A 21,218-nucleotide genomic window follows, 5' to 3' on the forward strand; every position below is an offset into this window, starting at 1 on the left:
CCCACAGAAAGAAGTCCATAGGTGTAAGATCAGGAGAACGGGCTGGCCAATTTATGCGCCCTCCACGTCCTATGAAACGCCCGTCGAACGTCCTGTCAAGGGTCAGCCTAGTGTTAATTGCGGAATGTGCAGGTGCACCATCATGCTGATACCACATACGTCGACGCGTTTCCACTGGGACATTTCCGAGCAACGTTGGCAGATCATTCTGTAGAAACGCGATGTATGTTGCAGCCGTTTGGGCCCCTACAATGAAGTGAGGACCAATGAGGTGGTCGCCTGTCTGAGCTAGCGAGGATTGTCCACGGACCACTAATGCATGTTCCGTGGATTCACTGCCCCGTGGTTTGTGAAACCCGCTTCATCGGTAAACAGGTAGAACTGCAACGCATTCTCTGTTAATGCCCATTGACAGAATTGCACTCGATGATTAAAGCCATCACCATCTAATTGCTGATGTAGCGACACATGAAACGGGTGAAAGCGGTGACGATGCAGTATGCGCATGACACTACTTTGACTCAGTCCACCGGCTCTCGCAATGTCCCGTGTACTCACGTGTGGGTTCATGGCAACAGCAGCTAACACACCAACTGCACCCGCTTCTCCTGTGACGGGCCTGTTACGGACCCGTTTGCGTGCTACGACCATACCTGTTGCATACAGTTGGCGGTAGATGTTTTGCAATGTGCGGCACGTTGGATGCTCTCTGTCTGGGTACCGTTCTGCATACACCCTGCAGGCTTCAGCTGCATTTCGTCGACACTCGCCATAGATGAGTATCATCTCTGCCTTTTCAGAGTTCGAGTACACCATGGTCACAGTTGCTACAACACTACACTATCACAGACGTCTGGTAACACGGTGTACTACAGTTGGTCTGCGTGCGGAGACGAATGCAGAATAACAATAGCAGCAAGCGCTACATGCGGACACTGCGACAGCTAGACCAAACCACAACAGTGCACTACAGCCACACTCGTAAACACGGTCGTCATCGTAAACATGTCCCTGCAGATGCTGCTCGCCGACCGTGGCCCGTGTTTGCTACAACACGCAACTGAACGTCGGAGGTTTCAAGCGTCAACTTTAGGTTACAATATCTCCGGATGTAATTAACATTTTACAATGCAACAAACGGCACTGATTACGTATTTGTTTATATGTTCAGATGTGCTAACAAAACTAACGTGGTTCCGTTTAAAAAAACATAGGTTTGTGTTAAAAACATACTTCCCTGCATTTTAGTATGGTTTGTATTAAAGAATTACACTAGCCCCTCTCCTCACGTTCGGTCTGTGGAATCGGTTCGTCAGCATTTGACGTGGATTACGAAATATATCCAGCGGTAACGTTAGGTGACTCACCCTGTATATGCATGAACGACTATTCATTTAAACTTGAGCTGTAGTTCTTCTACATGCCCCTTCTCATAAGTAAATGTTTCCAGTTCCTCCTTGAGATGTGACTCGACTGTGTCTTTATCTAGATTACTGAACATGTAAATCATTTTAGTTGCCATTTGTACTTTATAATCTTAACCGCATATTTTATTCAATGTGTTTGAGGTTTTTGGTGTAATGAAGAACAGTTTAGAGTGACAAATAATAATTAATTTTCATTTTTTTTTAATGTGGTACATATAAACACAAATACGCTCACAATTATACAGCAAAGTCAGGTAGTGATGCTGATGCATTGTACACAATGCGTAATGAAACATAACATGCATCGAAATTCGTAGCAAATACTTCTTCTGAAGTGTTATGATGTGCAAGTTCTGTAAGCCCATGCCAGAAATTTCCAAGAAATCGACACACATAAGGCAACTACTGCACACTGGATGGTTGAGCTAGCATACTTCAAAGTTTTGAATGTAGATTCCCGAAAGCAAATGCATTGTGTGCTTTTCTTGTATATTTTCACTGTTCTTCGGTAGCCTCCATATGTTTTATATGAAAATCCAATAACACTGCAGACATTTGAGAGCTGAACACTGCAGTTATTTCTGTTGAATTCTGACTTGACTGAAACCGTTCATAGTGTGAAAGCACTGCTTTCATTTCACTAAATCATGGATTTTCAAAAAGTACTGTTACATGAACTCATGATCTAAGGATAAGCCTACAACAACATGTTTATTGTCACATTCAGCACGTACATTGCAGAGAATAACATGTGCATAGCTGCGCTAAACTGCGGCAGTGGACTGGTGGGTGGTGCAGACATTGGTGATAGTGAGAATTCAAATTCTGGAAACAATGCTGCAGGTTGACTTGATTTATGCTCCAGTATACCCGGAGCTGCATCACGGAGTCTGGATACATGTTGACTTGATTTCTGCTGCCACTCAGATTTGCCAGGCACTGCATCGGCAATGTCAGGGGATATAGCGCTAAGGAAGAAATAAATGAATGCTAGGAAATAATATACACAAACACAAAATGAATAATAATTAACCTAGAGAAAGCGGCACAATTTAATATTTACTTTTGACTTTGTGTGTAAGTTTTCTCTGTCTGGAGGTGGCGTATTTCTGATGGCCATGATAATCAACCTCACACTAGGGTGTACTGAACACACCTGCCGAGTTCACCTGAGTGGTTGGTGCGCTGGACTGGTGAATGTAATCGAGTGTAGGGACATGGAAATTTGAACAGCTACTTCGGGCTATGCTCGTATCCCCAGGTCCGCCATCCTGGATGGCCATTTTAGATTTTGACGTTACTGAAGATGTCCTGGATCACGATTCGTGGATTACCACCTTAGATGTTAAACTTAGTGGCCATCTTGAATTCTATACTTACCACAAGTGACCTACGTCCACTGTGACGTCGAGGGAAAATCGAGGGGGACATTACTTTGTAGGATCTAAGAGGTGCTTGGTAACAGCACCAAACACTTGTGAAAGCTGTAACGTTATATCCACTAATATGCTTGATAGCAACACGATCGTTATGTGACCAATAAAGAACGTGTACCAAGTTGTTGTGTTGGGTCTATAGTTTGCCCTAAATCTCTTGTGGAACACTACTGCTTGCAGGTGCTCAGTAAATTTTTCTGTAATGTGGTGGTGTATTGGGTAATTTGTTACAATTTTCGCTGTAATAAGTGACAATATGTTACAAGTTCGTCATAACACCAGATATTTTGTTACAAGTTTTGCTTTGACAGGGCTACCTTGCTACAGTTTGGGAGCAATTTGTTATTGTTTCCGGGCATTTTGTCACAATTTCTCTATAGCCTGGGGCACTCTGTACGAAGTTCATTGTAACATGGGGTAATTTGTTACAGTTTAGGGGCAATTTGATACAGTTTCAGGGAAATTTGTTACAATGATCAGGGCATTCTTTTTATAATTCCACTGTAAATCAGGCAGTTTGTTGCAATTTCGCTGTGACATTTTTGTTGTAACATAGGTTAATTTGTTACGGTTTTGGAGTAAACTGTTACAGTTTTGGAGCAATTTGTTGCAGCTTCAGGGCACCTTGCTACGATTTTACGGTAACAAGACGCATTTTGTTACAACTTCTGCTGAAACAGGGGCATTTTGTGGTAATTTTTGCTGTTACAGGCGCATTTTCCTACCGTTTCACTGTAACATATAGATGTATTGTGTGAAGTGGTATGGAGTCCTCGCTGATCAATGAACGAATTGTTCATTTCCTGGCATATTCGCACTTCGTATAGATTATTCAAATCTGAAATATTTCAGAGTAGCCTTCATGAAATCGAACTCTCACCACCTTCAATATCTCCAAGTTCGACCGTTTTCACAAATTTTTCAGTACAGTCGAAAATATTTCAATGTTCCACAACCTAGCAGGCTTGTACAGTTACACTAAATCCACATGTGCAGTCGTTTCGCATCACATCTCCTGAAACTCACTATCAAGGTCAGCAACAGACCTCCAGCATAAGCACACTTGTAGTTTACTGTGACAATAGGTTCAGGTCGTGCTACAGTGGTCTGATGAGGTGGGACTATGGAATAGCCAGTCACAATGAGTTTCCACCGTGGGCTGATGCAATAACCAATCACAAGCAAGCTTTTCGATGGATTGATGTGTGATGTGAGTATAAGGACAGATGTGTACGTAACAGACCAATGCAACTAACACTTATGTTCATCAGAAATGATTTAGAAATCCCATGGAAAAGTTTGATGTTAATGTCTATCGTTTATGTATACTGAGATGTGGGACATTTGCAGTCCAGTGTACCAAACTGTGTTCTGCCTTGCAGCAGGATCAATGTCTGTGGTGCAAGTGTTCAACTGTGCTATATTGGTTTGAGGGTGTATATGGTTCACTGTAATGGTAGTCCAATATGTGAAGTCATGATAGTCCTATCTGCTACAATAACTTTATGGATTTGGATGTAGGGTGTTTCTTTTCTGTATAGAGGAGATGCTGGGAATGCACTAGTGTGTAAAGCCCCATCAAACTTCTAAAACAATTTTCTCTGGCACAACTGGTGTAAATGTAAGCAGTTTGGATATAAACAGAGCCATTTAATTTTTTAGCTGTAGTGGTTCTGAGTCAGTGACAGCAAGATGCTGTCCACGCTATACATACACATCATTACCAGCAAAACTGAAGTGCTAAATTCTCTCATTGTCATGCCTGAACAGCGGGATGAAATTAGTGGGCTTGTCAGACAGACCTGAAAGTTTTACACAAACGTCTGTCATGCAGACTCATAAAAAACGTACCTTGCCATCAAATATAAATCCCACAACCCAACAGACTATCATGATCACGAAACCCCATCGGAGTTAAGTGGAATCGTTCTTTAACTTCATCATGTACAATTCTTTTTGGAAAATTCTACTTATTACAGAATGGATTCTACACTTTGTGTCAAATTCGAGACATACCAATGTGATCAGCAACATTCTCGACTTGTACAACACAGAATCGGCATTGTAATGTATACTGACATATTTTTAAACCGTCATTCTCATTTTCAAGAACACGTAATAAATCTCACGTTTTCAGATTTCAGTACAAATGATATAGTGCTCCGACTGATGGCCTAAGGTCTTATTTCTTCTCCTAGCTTAACGATTTTTGACATGTGAGCTACAGGTGTGTGGTTGTAAACCATTCTGCTCTCTGTCACAACTTAATACTCTCTTAACTTTCACAATAATGTTTCACGAAATAATGTCCACACACCTCTCAATTGCTTTGGTGTCCTTTTTTTTTAAAACGTTTTGTAGACAGCCTATAATGGTAGCGAATGACAACAGTCAGTTCCAACGAGTGGCTGTGGAGTACCACAGACATATGACACCTCCATCGACCGTTTTCACCCCCATGAAAAGAGACTTTGCCTCTTGCATTATCTGTAGCGTTTAAAAACGATTGAATGACTACAGTTACATGTCACTGCTAGACAATACGGCATGCAGTTATATCTGCACTGCAGCTGTCTAAGAAGGGGCACTGTTACAATTCATCAACACTGTTCAATTTGTACTGCAACGTTCCGACCTACAGTCATGTGAAAGCTATACCTTTACTTAAAAAGAATAGTCACATTATATCTAAATGATATTGTACGAAAAGCCTCAGCTAGAGCAACAATATTTGTCTGTACTCTAGCTGGGCTGCCGAACGTCATCGAAAGGACATCGAGTTACCACAGGCTGGGCACCTGCGTCTGCTGCAGTTACCTGCAGGTGTTCTAGTGAGTGACAGGGCGCACGTGCCTCGTCTTCTGGGAATATGTCACGTGCCGACGGCCCACTGCACACATTTCTCATCACGGGATAGTGCTGAACCCTGCACTTGACACTACGAGGTGTGGCGGGGTGGGTGCGGAAATTGTTAAACACCCAGGCTGCACTGTTTTTAAACTTGCAGCAAGTGAATTGTAACGTCAAGGAATAACTATTGATGTTTTAATTTCGCAGAGTTTCAAATTCTTTACTTACAAGGGAACCTCCCCATCGCACCCCCCTCAGATTTAGTTCTAAGTTGGCACAGTGGATAGACCTTAAAAAACTGAACACAGATCAATCGAGAAAACAGGAAGAAGTTGTGTGGAACTATGAAAAAAATTAGTAAAATATACAAACTGAGTAGTCCATGCCAAGATAGGCAACATCAGGGAGACTGCAAGGCAAGTTGCTCCGTGGTCCCGTGGTCAGCGAGAGAATCTACAGAACGAGAGGTCCTGGGTTCAAGTCTTCCGTCGAGTGAAAATTTTAAATTTTTATTTTCAGTTTATATGACAAACTCTTACGTTTTCATCACTATTTTGGGAGTGATTATCACATCTACAAGAAGAAACTTTTTACCCATTCGCTAAGTGTACAAGTTAGGTGGGTCGACAACATATTCCTGTCATGTGACGCACATGCCGTCACCAGTGTCGTGTAGCATGTATCAGACGTGTTTTCCCGTGGAGGAATAGGTTGACCTATGACCCTGCGATCAAATGTTTTCGATTCCCATTGGAGAGACACGTCCTTTCGTCTACTAATCGCACGGTTTTGCGGTGCGGTCGCAAAACACAGACGCTAAACTTATTGCAGTGAACAGAAACGTCAATGAACGGACAGATCATAACTTTGCGAAAATAAAGCAAGTAAAATTTTCAGTCGAGGGAAGACTTGAACCAAGGACTTCTCGGTCTGCAGCTGCTCACGCTAGAGGCACGTCCTTTCGTCTACTAATCGCACGGTTTTGCGGTGCTGTCGCAAAACACAGACGCTAAACTTATTGCAGTGAACAGAAACGTCAATGAACGGACAGATCATAACTTTGCGAAAATAAAGCAAGTAAAATTTTCAGTCGAGGGAAGACTTGAACCAAGGACCTCTCGGTCTGCAGCTACTCACGCTAACCACGGGACCACGGCGCTGCTGAGCTCGCACTTTCCTTGATGTTGCATATCTTGCCTATGGACTACTCAGTTTGTATATTTTACTAATTTTTTTCACGGTTCCACATAACTTCTTCCTGTTTTCTTGATTGATCTGTGTTCAGTTTTTCAAGGCCTATCCACTGTGCCAACTTATAACTAAATCTGAGGGGGTGCGATGGGGAGGTTCCCTTGTTAGCACAAGTGACGTGGCGACCATGCAAGCTATGCCAGTGGACTGGAAAATCTGACAACCATGCAGGCTGCACCAGTATACCCAGGTAAGCGATCTCGGATTGTGACACGATAAGGGCCGCACCAGTAAACCCAGGTCTGCTATCTCGGATCGCTATTGGACTCTGACGTCACAGGACTGTGTCAGTAACCTCAGGTCAGCCATCTCATACCAGCATCCCAAATTTCTTTTAATTTCACGTCAACAGGACTGTGTGCCATCTACATTTTTTTTTTATTTCTCGCCATTTTACACTTACAGCAGTTGTCCTATTTTCGCAGTGACGTCATAGGCATGGGGGGAAAACTGTCTGTTTTTGAATTTCTCGCCATGTTGTACACAGGGCAACTGGTCTATGTCACGGGGTAGGGGAGAGGGAGGTGGGGATATCTGGCAACAATGAATGATGTCATAGGAGGAGGGATGGTTGGGAAATCTCGCAACAAAGCACACTGTGCCACAACTAGACTACCTGTATTACTATATAGCTATCTTCCAACATGGAATACTTTTATCACTGAGGACAGCAGGCACTATTGAATAACTGAATCGCTCAAGTGACAGAGAGTTGGCCAAGACTCTTGAGAAAGAACTGTCTGCAAAGTACAATTTGAGGAGATGGTTTGGATCAGGTAGGAGAAAATTCGGTGATAGCACCTGTAAGCTTCCACGTAAAATGCACACATCAAAGAATATATCGAAGACACAAAAAAACAACAAAGAATGGTAGGACAAACGTATACATGTTGTGAACTCCCAGCGAATTATGCAGAAATCTGCAGATTATTATGGTCCGTTGCCTCAAAACGAGCGTTTGACTGAAACTGGTCGGCTGTTTGCATGCTACTGCCATCGGAGTGTACAGAAAGTAGTTGAAGGACGATGAAAGCACGAGTAGGCGACAAAGTGTTGGGTGTCCACGACTCATCACAGAATGTGTTCTGATAACAGCGCACAGTGCTGATCCAGGCACAAGTGTATTGGAACACACTGTTCACTGAACAGTGTGGGACATGGGCCTTCGCAACAGACAACCCTTACATTTCCACGATATCATCAATTACCATTGCAGTGGCATGTGGTCATTGAGATCGTACTGTGGATGAATGGAAGTGTGTCGCCTGACCACCCTGAATACCGTCCCTCGTTCCACTAGGTCCACGGTCACATCTAGGTAAGATGTCAACCAGTCCAGCAGCTGCATTGAGCCGTGGATTCACTAACTCGCTCTTTTATCGTGATCGAGTTCAGGAGCTGGTAGCGTGGGTTGGTGTGTGCTGTTATTATATTCTCTCCTCTTGTGATTCATTGGATATCATTCGGTAGGTTGTTGATTTTTGGTGGTGTATATTTTACAATATTGCATTCTGGGCCAAGATTTCTTTATTGTTTGCCTTTCTTGTCATCCGCTTACTATTGTTTATTATTGACGTGTTGTTCATGGCCCTTTCATTGCGAAGTTAAGAAATTCAAAGGGACGGTTTATTATGTGTTAGAGCTTAAGTTTTGCAATTTCGTAACGTGAAGGCTGAACACATTACTTATGTAAACTTATGTTTGTTCTCGCAGTTGTTGAGTCTCAGTAATAAGTACGCTATATTTAATAAAAGTATTTACGACCACGCAACCCCCAGCCATTTTTCACTCCGGTCGTTTTCTGCGCCACAGCTCTAAATGAGCTTGATGTTAACGATATGTTAAGCCTAAACTTTCTGTCTTTTGACGCAAACTTATAAGTCTCTAAAATTAAATGATAATTTTGGTGTTTAATAAATTTGAGTAAGAACGTAACATACAAATTCAACATGCGAAATAACTGAACCGTCTACGTACTTCATTTTAACTTTCTCTACGGAAATGAATTTTTCTAACTGCAATTCGTGGGTTGCATTTCTTAAAATTTAAAGTTCACGTTATTTCGAAGAAGAGAGTCAGCTGTAGTTTTGAGTAACTGAGTTTCTGTCAACTGTCTTCAGTCATCCATTTTCAGTTAGTACTGGGAACTTGCACATTCTGTTCCCCTACGTTCGTGTTACGTAATGCTGAGTCGCACACGCTAGCCTCGTTGTAGTTGACAAGCCCCTCTGTGGGGACACTGCGTTCAGTTGACCGCACTGTGTCGACGTCATCAGTTAACCTCTGTTGATAGTTGAGGGCAGGCGATTCAATTGCTGTGCTACTGCCTCTCTCGTTCGTTTGTTGTCGTACGGCTTATGAATTCGAGTCCTCCTTGTTCTGGATCGCTCTGTTGCTTTTTATTTTGCGCTTTCTGTAACTCGAATTGTGTGGCGAAATCTTCTGACAGATATCAAAATCATTATGAACGTCATCCGTTGACAGTATGTCATGATACATTTTAGGCTGTAGGTACTTCGACGCCACAGGCGGGTAATCAATTTTGCGCCACAGCCCTCCCTCCCCTGTCCTATCCCATAAACATGTAAACGTTAGTATTAATATTAATATTATAAAATGAGAACTGTTTGCGGTCTTGACAAACAGACTTGTAAGAAATCCAAACTGTTGCAGTGAGTACAGAATATGCTCTGACATGAAGTGAAATGGTTGTGGTGGAAATAAGACATTTATTACAGTTGCAAAAGGCGGTATACAACCTATATTACATGCATAACTGCGGCTTCGGAAAAAAAGGAAGCCTAAAAACAAAACAAAACATGTCATAATAAAATTATGCTGTTTAGAGGGATGCAGTAATTGTGATATGCCAGACATGAATCAGTACCACTTCATCCTGAAAATGTCACTGTGTGGTCCGGGTTTACGGCATCATTTATCATAGGGTCATATTTTTTCAAGGAGACAGGTGCTTCCGGTCCTGTCATTGACAAAGCGCTATGGGTGTCTTTTGCGCAACCACATCATTCCAGCTCTCCAACAGCGCACCTCCGCACATTGCAAATCCAGTTAAGCAGCTGCTGAAGCACCATTTCGGAAATGCTAGAACTATCAGCCCCCATTTCCCAACAGCCTGGCCGTCCCGATCTCCTGATCTTAATCCGTGTGACTTCTGGCTGTGGGGCTATCTGAAAGATGTTGTGTTCAGTGTCCCGATTGCAAACTTTAGCTGCATTGAAGGCACGCGTTGCTCAACGCATTCTGAACGTGACCCCGGAAACACTTCGATCAGTTGTGGAACATGCTGTTTCGCGATTTCAACTTGCAGAAAACGGTGGACAGCATATTGAACATGTTTTACGCCAGTCACACGGAAATTACTAATCCCATTTGATTTTGATTGCTTTTTATGCGGTTTTTAGGCTCAGGACAATTAAATACCGATGTGAGTGATGTTTTTATGCGGTTTTTGGCCTCAGGACAATTCAAAATAGACTATTTGCACCTTGCCGTGGTGGACAGTCTTACGTAACTAACAGTATCACATCTGTACACCCATGCACACCGAGTAATACAGTTTGTTTAATGTCAAACGTAGACCTTAGGCATTGTTGTATGACTCATTTGTCATTTATAGTCGACCACTATTAAATTATGATGCTTACAGCGCCATCTATTGCTACATTTTATAACTATTTGTTTTTCTTCTGCCAGAGTGGCGTTATTTCTGCAGCGGTTAGAAAGTTTAATTATAATCACCCAGTGTTATTAAGATGAGGACGACCAGCTGATCACTTCAGTGCAGATGCAGATCACGCACCTACTCTTACAGGAATCGGCGAAACCCCGTGAGTAAGAAGGACAATGGACAAGGGGTACTACATGAGTAGCGTGTGGGTAAGTTGAGGATTTGGGTCTGCCAGGAGGCATGCTAGGGTAGTCCGAGCAGAGCAACTTTCCCCATTGATTTAAACCAGTGCAACTAATGTCATTAGTTTCTCTGAATCTTAGTTGTCAACTGCGCTGGTGGATCTCAACCTTGTTAACAACCATGCCCCGCCTTTTGTACTGTCCAGAGGACCATCCGGAATAACGGTGATTTCAGAGTAATTATTGTCTTTGAATAAAAAAGTCGTTTCTGTTCGTCTGATCACGTATTTCTTTCAGTTACCTTCTGCACTACACTACAGCAGTTAGTTCTTTTTATGTATGGGGCAACTTTCATCGAGCTATGTTACTTGGCAGTGCACGTCACACGAAAGTTACTTTCGTTCTCAAGCTCTGCACAATAGTGTAAGTTGATGGGTTGTCTGCTTTTTATTACTGCCGATTCACTCATTGTTGTTAACTTGTATCAGTACGGGTATTGAAACTAAAATACCGATATTGTATCAAATTTAATGTCCATTTACGAAATATCCATATTCGTATGTCAATTTTTTATCCTTTATTGAAACTAAAGTAAGACGTTAAAGTGCACGCTCCAGTTGTTTCAGCAAATGTTGAAAGATTTTCTAACTGCAATCAAGTGCTGTCCGACCACATATGTTGTTTCACTTTCGGAAACTTCTGCATGCAGACTGTCATACAATGCAATAGGACGGTGACTGACCCGTACGAGCGTGCGGGATCGATAATGCGAGTGAGACTGCATCTTTGCTAGACTCGCGAGTTCGGGCTGACCTTCCTTGCCTGGTAAGGGCAACCCAGCGTATGGCGACGTAAGCGGAACCGTGGGCAACTGCAGACAGGGGCTCTGTTCACGGTCTAGATGCGCTACTTGAAAATGTCACTCTGCTGAGGCCGAGCGGTTGGCTTCTGCTTTGGGCCTTCGTTTCTGGTGCGTTTCCTGCCCTCCAGGCCTGGCTGTTTAACTTCGACAACCGCCCTAGGAAAGAAGTGCACCCGAGTGCATTAACATTGGCACACAACTCTTACGGCTATGAAATCGTTATTCCAGTAGGGTCGCAGAGAAAAATTATTTTGGTGAGAACGTTATGTTAAACACCGTCCTTCTTTTCTGACCGGAGACTGGCATTGAACTTAAAGGTATTGCTCTCAGCCATGTTGCACATTTGGGTTTGTGTTCACCAATGTCATTTGTTTTGTAATGCGGGCAACCACAGCCAAATTTCGACATTTTTCCAATTGAAAATTCCGCACTGGCTGTATCAGTGATTTTTATTAAATCTGCGACCGGTTTCGCACCACCCCAGGCAATATACGGTATTTATAACATGGTAACGTTGAACATTGAACGTTGAATGGTGGGGAGTGGCTACAGGGCAATGTTCAATGTTACCATTTTATTAATACCGTATATTGCCTCAGGATGCACCGATAAGTGGCGCGGAAAACCGGTCGCAGATTTAATAAATGGCTCTGAGCACTATGGGACTTAACATGTGGTCATCAGTCCCCTAGAACTTAGAACTACTTAAACCTAACTAACCTAAGGACATCACTCACATTCATGCCCGAAGCAGGATTCAAACCTGCGACCGTAGCAGTCACGCGGTTCGAGACTGAAGCGCCTAGAACCGCACGGCCACAACGGCCGGCGCAGATTTAATAAAAATCACTGACAGAGCCAGTGCTGAACTTTCTTTGGAAAAATACCAATGTCATTTCTTGTGAGTGATAACATGGGACATTCCTCTGAGTCGTATGATAATGGTTGAATATTCTATTTTTTATTATTATCACCTCAGCGGTGGAATCCTTTTAATGTAAATATCGTTTGTTGTTCTTAATCGAAGTTGATTTCGGGAGTGCCAAAGCAGGATACAGTTAACATCACTCAACCGTCATTGTCTTTGTTTGTATTTTGCTGTAATTTTAAACTTTTGAAAAGTTATGGTCAAGTATGTTTGTGCATCTTGCGTATTTTTAGTGGCAAGATTTGTTTTGTATTCAGACTCATATTTTTTAAGGATCCACATACTGTTATTATTACTACTATCTCCGGAACCTTATATGCAGCAAGAACGTAGGCCTACTCTGTTGAAGCAAAATTTGCTTCCTGTTGTCCATACAACAAGGTGCGTTCAATTAGTAACGGAAAATATTATTTTTCGATTTCGGTCGAGAACATGTGGAATTTGTTGCGGGACGTAATGGACTATTTCCGCTTCAGCCCTTACAGTTTCATGAAGTTCCGATAGGTGTCAGCGCTATATGTAGCCTTCAAAATGGCGCCCATAACGGAGGCGCGTTCCAAGCAGACTGCGGCCACTGACTTTCTTTTGGCGAAAGACTAGAGCACCGCAGATATTCATAGGCGCTTGCAGAGTGTCTACGGAAACCTGGCAGTGAACGAAAGCACGGTGAGTCGTTGCGCGAGGCACCTGCCACAGCCGCAGCGAGGTGATGCAGACGTGTTCCGCCTCCGGCGTGCCCGCTGGCCACACACAGGCGTGAGTGGGTGCTGCAGTGTTGGAGCGTGCGGACACTAATCTGAGATGACGGACGGATGACACTCCTACCCTTCGCTGCTCAACTGGGGACCTCTGTTGATAGTGCTGACACACCAGTTGGGGTACTCAAAGGTACTCCCTCGCCGCCTAACAGATGATCATAACAACCAACGAAGGACTATTTTTGCGGAATTGCTCGGGCGTTACGAGGCTGGTCGTGACAATTTTTTGTCGGACGTCGTCAGGGACAATAAAACATGGATTCATCACTTCGAAGCGGAAACAAAATGACAGTCCGTGGAGGGGCGTCACACCATCTCTCCTCCGAATAAAAAGTTAAAAGCCGCTCCCTCAGCTGGTGATGTCATGGCGACGGTCTTCTGGGTCTTCGAAGGGGTTATTCTGTTTGATGTCCTCCCTCACAGTGCAACGCTTAACCGGAAGTGTACTGTGCTACCATCAGGAAATTGAAGAAGCGACTTTACAGTATTCGTCGGCACAGAAATGCAAATGAAGTTCTCCGTGTCCACGCAGGGCCTCACACAAGGCTGCGCACACGAGAGAAGCTCACGGAAATTCATTGGACCGTTCTTCCTAATCCACCCTTCAGCCCGGAACTTGCGTCTTCCGACTTCCGCCTGTTTGGCCCACTGAAGGATGGATTCCGCGGGAGCGAGTGCCTGGATGATGGGGAGCTCATCGATGCAGTCGGACGTTGGCTCACTCGTCGACCAGTGGAGTGTTACCGTGCGGATGTACAGGCCTTCCCAGTAAGGTGGAGTAGGCCTTCACATTCAATGCACATTATGTTGAACAACAGGGTTTTGTCGCCAAAAGAGCGGGAATATCATAGTGTACTGAAATCATAAATAAGACCACCCTGCTTTCAGAAAAAAAAAGTATTGCGTTACTTATTGAACACCCCTCATATATACGTCATAAAACACTGGGTCAGTAACGATTTTTGTGAATGGAACTGCATGCTGGACTGTCAGAAGGTGTTTAGGAAAGCAGTTTTACACAAGGGTGTGTCCATAAATCTCAGTGTGCAGCTTCTGTGGAAACAAACACCAAACGGAAGGCTCGATACAGTGGCGGATCCTGGCAGGAGAGGACCATTTGGTGGTGTTTACACCGCAGTAGCCGATTCAGGTAACGTTGCCTTTCAGCTTCAGCAGATTTCTCGGGCAGTGTTCCGAAACGTTTCGGCGCCGAGCTTTATATCACTGTACTAGTGCTTTCAAAAGCTTTCGAATGCTGTTAAGAAAAGTATAGGCCTATAGCTTCATTAAAAAACTGGCCAGGTGTAGGTTCCACACGAATTTAATTGTGCTTACAGACAGTTCATTCATTCCGCAAATCGAGAATTTCGACCATTTTTGCTGTTATCGGCGTTGATACTGGCAAGATATTGGCCCTAGGACTAGTCTGCGAATGATTGTTTCACGTACAATTTGAATCGCCAACTCTATCTGCAGTAAATATCAAAATACGTGACATAAACGGCCGTATATTTTGACTGCATTGACGTAGAAGCTTCAATTTTCTTACATGTTCAAATGACCATAGACCTTAGTATGTGACATAAATTTCAACTTGATACGACTACCCGTTGCTGACAGATAGACAGACTGACAGTCACAAAAAATGACAAAATTTTTTTTCGTGAGATCAATTGTCGGTATATCTGAACACTTCTTAAATAAGGAGATGATTCAGAGGCTTCCTTTACCAGGATACAGGTTGGCTGGCAGCTTTTCGAAGAGCTCTTTGCGGTGTGGGGGAGTAGCCATGTATGTGAAAAACGGCATCCCATTTGAGTCAATTGATGTTTCAAAGAACTGCACTGAAAAGGTGTTTGAATGTTGTGCAGGTGTGGTTAAATTTAGTGCAGCTACACTTCTAACTGTTGTTATTTATAGATCCCCAGACTCCGATTTCACAACATTTTTGCTAAAGCTAGAGGAGGTTATTGGTTCACTTTATAGGAAATACAAAAATTTAGTTATATGTGGTGACTTCAATATTAATTGTATAAGTGATTGTGCAAGGAAGAGGATGCTGGTAGACCTCCTCAATTCATATAATCTTATGCAAACCGTATTCTTTCCAACGAGAGTGCAAGGGAACAGTAGAACAACCATAGACAACATTTTTGTTCATTCCTCATTATTAGAAGGGCATTCTGTTAGCAAAAAGGTGAATGGCCTTTCAGATCATGATGCACAAATTTTAACTCTAAAAGATTTTTGTGCTGCAACACGTGTTAAATACAGTCATCAGCTGTTTAGGAAAGCTGATCCAGTTGCTGTAGAGACCTTTGTAAACCTTATCAAGGAACAAGAGTGGCAAGATGTTTATAGCGCTGATACAGTAGACGATAAATACACTCCTGGAAATTGAAATAAGAACACCGCGAATTCATTGTCCCAGGAAGGGGAAACTTTATTGACACATTCCTGGGGTCAGATAATCACATGATCACACTGACAGAACCACAGGCACATAGACACAGGCAACAGAGCATGCACAATGTCGGCACTAGTACAGTGTATATCCACCTTTCGCAGCAATGCAGGCTGCTATTCTCCCATGGAGACGATCGTAGAGATGCTGGATGTAGTCCTGTGGAACGGCTTGCCATGCCATTTCCTAGTTGACTTACACCTTCTAGAGCACGTTGGGTGGCACGGGATACATGCGGACGTGCATTGTCCTGTTGGAACAGCAAGTTCCCTTGCCGGTCTAGGAATGGTAGAACGATGGGTTCGATGACGGTTTGGATGTACCGTGCACTATTCAGTGTCCCCTCGACGATCACCAGTGGTGTACGGCCAGTGTAGGAGATCGCTCCCCACACCATGATGCCGGGTGTTGGCCCTGTGTGCCTCGGTCGTATGCAGTCCTGATTGTGGCGCTCACCTGCACGGCGCCAAACACGCATACGACCATCATTGGCACCAAGACAGAAGCGACTCTCATCGCTGAAGACGACACGTCTCCATTCGTCCCTCCATTCACGCCTGTCGCGACACCACTGGAGGCGGGCTGCACGATGTTGGGGCGTGAGCGGAAGACGGCCTAACGGTGCGCGGGACCGTAGCCCAGCTTCATGGAGACGGTTGCGAATGGTCCTCGCCGATACCCCAGGAGCAACAGTGTCCCTAATTTGCTGGGAAGTGGCGGTGCGGTCCCCTACGGCACTGCGTAGGATCCTACGGTCTTGGCGTGCATCCGTGCGTCGCTGCGGTCCGGTCCCAGGTCGACGGGCACGTGCACCTTCCGCCGACCACTGGCGACAACATCGATGTACTGTGGAGACCTCACGCCCCACGTGTTGAGCAATTCGGCGGTACGTCCACCCGGCCTCCCGCATGCCCACTATACGCCCTCGCTCAAAGTCCGTCAACTGCACATACGGTTCACGTCCACGCTGTCGCGGCATGCTACCAGTGTTAAAGACTGCGATGGAGCTCCGTATGCCACGGCAAACTGGCTGACACTGACGGCGGCGGTGCACAAATGCTGCGCAGCTAGCGCCATTCGACGGCCAACACCGCGGTTCCTGGTGTGTCCGCTGCGCCGTGCGTGTGATCATTGCTTGTACAGCCCTCTCGCAGTGTCCGGAGCAAGTATGGTGGGTCTGACACACCGATGTCAATGTGTTCTTTTTTCCATTTCCAGGAGTGTATAATGCTTTTCTCAATACTTTTCTCGTGCTCTTTGAAAGTTGCCTTCCGTTAGAACGTTCAAAACAGGGTACTAGCACAAACAGGCAGCCTGGGTGGCTGACTAAAGGGATAAGAATATCTTGTAGAACAAAGTGGCAATTATATCAAAACGTTAGAAACAGTCAAAATCTAAATGCAGCAGCCCATTACAAACAGTATTGTAAGGTGCTTAACAATGTTATTAGGAAGGCAAAAAGTATGTGGTATGCAGATAGAATAGCTAAGTCTCAGGATAAAATTAAAACCGTATGGTCAGTCGTAAAGGAAGTGGCTGGTCTGCAGAGACAGGTCGAGGATATAGAATCGGTGCGTAGTGGGAATGTCCGTGTTACTGATAAGTCGCATATATGTACAGTATTTAATAATCACTTTCTGAATATAGCAGGTGAACTAAATAGAAACCTAGTCCCAACAGGGAATCATATAGCGCTCTTAGAAAAAAGCGTTCCGAGACTGTTACCTGATATGCTCCTCCATGATACTGACAAGAGGGAGATTGAGTTAATAATTAAATCACTAAAGACCAAGAACTCTCATGGATATGACAGGGTATCTAGCAGAATGCTGAAGTATTGTTCTATGTATGTCAGCCCAGTACTTAGCCATATCTGTAACTTTTCCTTTAGGAGTGGTCGGTTTCCTGACCGATTAAAGTACTCGGTAGTGAAGCCACTTTATAAAAATGGAGACAGGGATAATGTTGACAATTCTAGACCTATTTCTATGCCATCGGTGTTTGCTAAAGTTATCGAGAAGGTTGTATATGCGAGGTTACTGGAGCATTTAAATTCACATCATTTGCTGTCAAATGTTCAGTTTGGTTTTAGAAATGGTTTAACAACTGAAAATGCTATATTCCCTTTTCTCTGTGAGGTTTTGGACGGATTAAATAAAAGGTTGCGAACGCTAGGTGTTTTCTTTGATTTAACGAAGGCTTTTGAATGTGTTGACCACAAAATGTTACTGCAGAAGTTGGACCATTATGGAGTAAGGGGAGTAGCTCACAATTGGTTCGCCTCTTACCTTAAGAACAGAAAGCAGAAGGTAATTCTCCGCAATATTGAGAGTGGTAGTGATGTTCAGTCCCAATGGGGCACTGTTAAGTGGGGCGTTCCCCAAGGGTCGGTGTTGGGGGCCACTGCTGTTTCTTATTTATATAAATGATATGTCTTCTAGTATTACAGGTGATTCAAAAATATTTCTGTTTGCTGATGACACCAGCTTGATAGTGAAGAATCTTGTGTGTAGTATTGAAACAGTATCAAATAACGTAGTTCATGAAATAAGTTCGTGGCTTGTGGAAAATAATTTGACGCTAAATCACAGTAAGACTCAGTTTTTACAGTTTCTAACACACAATTCAACAAGAACCGATATTTTGATCAGACAGAATGGGCATATTATAAGCGAGATGGAACAGTTCAAGTTCCTAGGAGTTCGGATAGATAGTAAGCTGTTGTGGAAAGCCCATGTTCAGGATCTTGTTCAGAAACTAAATGCTGCTTTATTTACCATTAGAACAGTGTCTGAAATAAGTGACATTTCAACACGAAAAGTAGTCTACTTCGCATATTTCCATACGCTTATGTCGTATGGTATTATTTTTTGGGGTAATTCTTCTGATTCAAAAAGGGTATTTTTGGCTCAAAAACGGGCTGTTCGAGCTATATGTGGTGTAAGTTCGAGAACCTCTTGTCGACCCCTATTCAATAGTCTGGGAATTCTGACATTGCCCTCACAGTATATATTTTCTTTAATGTCGTTTGTTGTTAGCAATATTAGCCTATTCCCAAGAGTTAGCAGTTTTCACTCAGTTAATACTAGGCAGAAATCCAATCTGCATGTGGAATGCACTTCCTTGACTCTTGTGCAGAAAGGAGTGCAGTATTCTGCTGCATCCATTTTCAATAAGCTACCACAAGAACTCAAAAATCTTAGCAGTACCCCAAACACTTTTAAGTCTAAACTGAAGAGTTTCCTCATGGCTCACTCCTTCTATTCTGTCGAGGAGCTCCTGGAAGAGCTAAAAAATTAAGCAAATTCCAGTGTTACATTGTTGATTTTCTTTATTTAAATTTACGACTTGTCACCTGAATATGTTTTTTTTAATATTTCATTTTATCTGTTTCTAATATCGTGTTATAATTTCATGTATTGACTCGTTCCATGACCATGGAGATTTCTCCTTAATTTGGTCCCACGGAACAATAAATAAATAAATAAATAAATAATAAATATAAATTAACAGTTTCTGACTTTTCCTTTTAGTTGTACTAAAATCTTCCCTCTTCCCAAATTTAATTATTGTAGTGCAACGGGAAGTACTCTATAGGTTTTGATAAGTGTGTGATTATCAAACAATGTGACATAAACGATCGTATCCTTTCACTGCATTGACTCAGAGGCTTCAATGTTTTACACTGCCAAGGGACCACAGATCTCAGAATGTGACGTAAATTTCAACCTCATACGTCTGCCCATTCCTTAGAAAAAGGGTATTTAACATTTGGACAATCAGACAAACACATGGACAACAAAGTGATCGAACGAAGGTTCCGTAAAAAGTTAAATGCGATATCGTCCAAAGGCGCGTCGATACGACAGACATCAATGATGCCTCGCTGCGGTCCACAATGGCCGATGGAAGTCGCTTCGGAAAACACGCCCCCTCTCTCAGCACCACAGCACCATCACACACAGGCCGACATGGAGCCAAGCACTGATTCGCTTTACCCAGTTTGTGACCTCTGATGAAGCAATCAACATCAGCTGGTTACCACAACAGTGCTATTCAAGTATCAGAGGGAACTCTACTTTCGGAAATGTTGAACTTGTACTTCAAGAGAAGAGTTTGTAATTGTGTTCATCTAGTCGTGTAATACTATTGAAAGACAGTTGTAAATGTTAGACTCATTTCCGTGACAATAGATTGTATAAAGTTAAACGCATATTTTTACCTTTCTTATAATAGAGTGTACTAATATTTCATATGTTCCGACCAGCCATGTCTGAGAGCGATCGAAGAACCAACTGTTATGAGCAGACGATTGTAGTTCCGTCTGGTCATAACATTAAAGAGTATTACCCACATAACAAAATTAAATGCTCATCTACCTACTATGTTTTATCGAAAACCTCGCTTCGATACCTCGAACCGTTCACGTAGCAACAGGGGTGCAAGACGTAGGTGATTCAACGTGTGTATGTAGCAACTATGGCCCACGCAACAGACAGTAGCATGTAAGTAACGAGGCTGCAAACTTCCTAACGAGATCCAAACGAACATTAAACACAGCCTAAACTACCCTTTTATTGTAGCATAACTTCTTCTTTGGTTATTGCATAACATTAAGCCACATTGCTCTCATCACGACTAATATTTACGGCCACGTCTTAAGTTCGGAACTCATATACGCGCGCTTACTACACTATACGAAAGAAGTTAAACGCATATTTTTACCTTTTTTATAATAGAGTGTACTAATATTTCATGTGTTCCGATCAGCCATGTCTCAGAGCGATCGAAGAACCAATTGTTACGATCAGACGATTGTAGTTTCGTCTGGTCATAACACTAAAGAGTATTACCTACATAACAAAATTAAATGCTCATCTGCCTACTATCTTTTATCGAAAACCTCCCTTTGATACCTCGAACCGTTCACGTAGCAACAGGGGTGCAAGACGTAGGTGATTCAACCTGTGTACGTAGCAACTACGGCCCACGCAACAGACAGTATCATGTACGTAACGAGGCTGCAAACTTCCTAGCGCGGTCTAAACGAACATTAAACACGGGCTAAACTATTATTCTATTGTTGCATAACTACTTCTTTGGTTATTGCATAACATTAAGCCTTCACGATTAATATGTACGGGCACGTCTAAAGTTTTTTTGGTTATTGCATAACATTAAGCCACATTGCTCTAATTACGATTAATATGTACGGGAATGTCTAAAGTTCGGAACTCACATAGGCGCGCTTACTACACTGTACGAAACAAGTGTAGTAATATTATAAATCAGGACGTGAATCGTGTGTAACCTTTCACGGGAAGAACTGGCCGTGCTACTCTTACGACTGTTGCAAAATTTTCGCTACCGCA

At 43.1% G+C, this 21,218-nt stretch overlaps 1 protein-coding gene across 1 annotated transcript in view; it reads left to right on the top strand.

Annotated features, from left to right (window-relative positions):
- Window positions 1–21,218, top strand: part of LOC124592171 (ATP-binding cassette sub-family C member 4-like) — a 307,575-nt gene that overhangs the window by 30,066 nt on the left and 256,291 nt on the right. The gene's annotated exons all lie outside the window — the stretch shown is intronic.

This window comes from Schistocerca americana, chromosome 2, assembly GCF_021461395.2.
Source record: "Schistocerca americana isolate TAMUIC-IGC-003095 chromosome 2, iqSchAmer2.1, whole genome shotgun sequence".
Taxonomy (NCBI): Eukaryota; Metazoa; Arthropoda; class Insecta; order Orthoptera; family Acrididae; genus Schistocerca; species Schistocerca americana.